Here is a 4,515-nt window from a genome sequence, read left to right as displayed (position 1 = left end):
GGGGGGGGGGGGGGGGGGGGGGGGGTAAGTTATATAGAGTGATGTGGAGGAGTTGGGCCCACAAAATTAGGAAAAAAGGGGAGAATAATTGTGAATGCCCTTATTTATTTATTTTTTTTTTTGATAGAGAAAGAGGGTGTAGAAACCCGGAGAGAAAAGAAAAACTACGTGCTATCTACCCTCCGATCACGGGGAATCCGCCGTTGAAAACTAGCCCCAATCTGATCCTCTCTAAGAGTCGCCAGTAAGTCACTCGGAGTCCTTATGCAATGTCTACTCAAGCCATTTGTTTATATTTATAGAATAAAGGTCAAAATAACAACTAAACTAACCAGCTTGGTTGGCGTGAGTGGCTCCGCACTCTTGCCCCTTAAGAGGAGGTCGTGAGTTCGATCCCCACTTGTATGGAGGCCGGTGCGAGCGGGGATTAGTCTGAGTATAGTACGGGCGGCAGGCCCCCTCGTAGACATTCCAAAAAAAAAATAACAACTAAACTATGCACAATTATTTAGGTCACCCAATTCAAAAAAGAGAAAATACAATTGACTCACTAAACAAGTCAAAATCTTACCACTAAACCATAGTTAATCCATACTCTCAGTTCTGACGTGGCGGTTAACCTTTTAAAAATTAATTTATTTTAATAATTTAAAATTCTATCCCTCCCCTGCCTTCATTTCTAGCATATATAAGACTATTTTTATTCTATTTTCTTTTTTTTTTAGTACTATTGACTATTTTATTTTCTAGTTACCATAGCATCTTTTCCAAAAATAATAATAATAATAATAAAATCTTATCAAGCAATTCGGAAGATAATTTTAGCATTTAATAATTTATTTCCATTTTGATAATGTAATTATAATTATATTTTTAGTTTTAATAATCAATTTTGATTTATTTTACTTTCAATATTCATCTTTAAAACATATTTTAGTTTCAATGTGAAATATCCAAATTCTCTTTAAATCAAATAGGATGGAGTTTTACACAAATTTTCACAAAAGAAGATTGTTTTAAGTATTTTAAACTAAAAGTGAAATATATTTAAAAATTCATAAATAAAAGTAAAATAAATCAAAATCAACAAAAAAAAAAAAAAACATAATATATAAACTCATTTCTGTCAAGACATTGTGGTCAGTGGTACCAAATTGTACTTTCATATCAGTCGTTATACCATGGACCATGGATCATAGCTGATACTACAGTTGTGTTGAACTGATACTGCAGTTGTGTTGGACGGATACCACAATTGTGTTGAAAGGGAACTGCAGTTGCGCGGAACAGAGGCCGTGTCATCCGTCTGGAACTGCAGTTGTGTTGAACTGATACTGCAGTTGTGTTGAACGGATAATGCAATTGTGTTGAAAGGATACTGCAGTTGTGTTGAACGGATGAACGGTCTCTGTTCCGCGCAACTGCATTTTCCTTTCAGCACAACTGCAGTATCTTTTCAATACAATTGCACTATCTTTTCAACACAACTGCACTATCTGCCATGATCATGGTCCACAATATAATTTGCGTTTTCATATGGGAAGTTGTGGATTTGATCCTTAATGAAGAGTTGAAGACATACTATATTGTAATAGAGTTAGTACGACTAAAAAACATTAAACTATTTTACAAAAAAGTTTATAACTATTATCGAAAATAGACACTAGATAAAATTCGTCCCCAAAATTCTAACAATTTAAGTAAATCTTGATTGATCGGCTCAACTGAAATGTCAATATATATACTAATATTGTCTTATTCCAATACTTTTTGTTTTGGCATATAATTATCCGTTTACTGTAATTATTACTCTTATCTTCATTTTACGAAGAAACCACTCTTATCTTCATTTTAGTCCACAGCTTTTACACATGTTCTATATTACTCTAACGGCGTGTTTGGTTCGTGGAATAGGTCGGGAATGGAATACCATTTCTGGGAATAGACCTATTCCATTGTTTGTTTTGTCATTCTATTCCCGGGAATGAGCTATTCCCTTTGCAAGGGGAATAGCCATTCCTAAGGGACCCCCTAGTATTAGCTATTCCCAAGTATTAGGGAATAGCTTTTATACTATAATAACAAAAATGCCATTTTTTATTATATTATAATCCTTATATATAATATTTGTTTATTTAAATATATATTTATTTATATATTAAAAATGTAATTAATAATTAATAATTAATAATAATAATAATACATTTTTATTTTAAAAAAAAAAACTTGTAACTAAGAGCAATTAAGGCTCCTTAAATGAATGAGTTTTTGCTCTTTAAGGCTTGCTCATCCTGTTGTTAATTTGAAAAGAGAAACAATGCTTCTCTTATATAGAAGAGCTCAAATGAGCTCATCTTCATGAGTTATCAATGTGGGATCAAAAACTCTAATTTGTGTTTTAAAAATTATTTTATAAATAATTTTGTTTATTATTATTATTATTATTATTATTTTATAAATAATTTTGTTTATTATTATTATTATTATTATTATTATATAAATAATTTTGTTTATTATTATTATTATTATTATTATTATTATTATTATTATGTTTATTATTATTATTATTATTATTATTATTATTATTATTATTATACCTTTTTTCTTATTATTGTTATTAATATTATTATAAGTTTTATTTTATTGTTACATAATAATAATAATATTATTATTATTAATAACATGAATATCCTTATTATCATTATTATTATTATTATTATTATTATTATTATTATTATTATTATTATTATTATTATTACATATTTTATAAGGGTATTTATGTCTTTTAAAACATATTTCATTTCTATTCCTTAAATCAACCAAACACTGTAATATAATTCCTAAAGTCTATTCCTTCCGCGAACCAAACAATAGAATACAATTCCTATTCTATTCCTTGCCTATTCCATTCCTTATGGAATAGCATTCCTATTACCTCAAAATTCATTCCGTGAACCAAACGTGCTGTAAAAGTATGAGCGAGTAATACTTTCACCGCTTGCACTAATTGGTCATGTCGATTGTCGATTGATATAAACTTTATTTTGCTATCTTCTAATTGAATTACATTGTTTTTCTAGATACAATGAATTTAAGTTATCGTACAATTAAGTATATAATGAAATTTAAGAGTTAATACCATATAGGATTCTCCGAGTATAGAGATTTGCCACGTTTAGTCCTAAACTTCCAAATTAACCTCTCCTGATCCTTCAACTTTTAAATTGTTACCATTCGTGGTCCAAGTTAACTACACATGATCCTTCAACTATTAAATTTTAATCACTCATGGTCCTTCCAGGAGGATCACGGGGATTTACGGCTGGTTAAATTTTTAAAGTTGAAGGACCATGGATGGTAAATTTGGACCACGAATGGTAACAATTTGAAAGGCGAAGGACCACGGGTGATTAGTTTGAAAGTTTAGAATTAAACGTAACAAAATCATTATATTCGGAGGACCCATATGGCACTAACTCTAAAATTTAAATACATATATATTGAACTCTCTTTCTAGATACAACTAATTACATAGTACTAAAAAAAATCCATATTAAACTATAACTATATTCTATTATACTCCCTTTCTATCCTTTGATATGAACTACCTAACTTACTACCGAGATTTGATTTAAATTATTTTTAAATAAAAATTGTGTACCGTTCAATATAGCATTAAATGAAATAGATTTATATATTTAAAATTTTATTGAAATTTTTATTAAGCAAAAATAATCAATTTTAAAATTATGATTAACTATTAAAGAAAATAATAATAATAATAATAATAATAATAATAATAATAATAATAATAATAATAAGTTAACTTCGTAAATGAATAATATATGTCATATGAAATGAGTAAGATGGATTAAATGACAAGACTGTAAAATTTTGTGTATAACTTTGTATTTATGTTTCGTATTTAAAATGTATCACTCCCTCCCATTGTAACTTGGTTCGATTAATAAGATTTGATTCAAGTTACATATAGTACAGGTTAATTTCAGATAATACTTAGGGTGTGTTTGGTTGGTGGGTTTAGGCATAGGGAATGGGTATGAAAGTGATTGTTTGTGTTTGGTTGATAGGTTTTGTGAATGCTACTAATTACTATGGCTTTGGAATACCCCATTAATGAGAAAACCCATACCCTTATTAAATAAGGGTTTCATCTCCCTTCCTCCTTTCTTCCTCAACTATTAATAATCATTCCCATTCCACCCAACTACCAAACATGCTAAATACTTTCACCAAAACCCATTACCATTACCAAGAATTTGATACCCATTCCGATTTCGATTCCCATGTGCGAACCAAACGCACCTTAGTTTAGCATTATTGTATAAATTGTATACATTTAAAAATTATATATTTTTAAAATATTATCAAACACGAATTAAAAATTAAAAGAAAATACTAAAGACTATAAGTTGAAAAATTTATTTGACTAATGAATAACATGTTGAATTTTCCTATATAATAAATGTTATATATTAAGACCTTAATTATGTG

Source organism: Ipomoea triloba, chromosome 12, assembly GCF_003576645.1.
Source record: "Ipomoea triloba cultivar NCNSP0323 chromosome 12, ASM357664v1".
Lineage (NCBI taxonomy): Eukaryota > Viridiplantae > Streptophyta > Magnoliopsida > Solanales > Convolvulaceae > Ipomoea > Ipomoea triloba.
The sequence above is the reverse complement of the archived record's forward strand: the minus strand, read 5'-3'. Positions refer to the sequence as shown.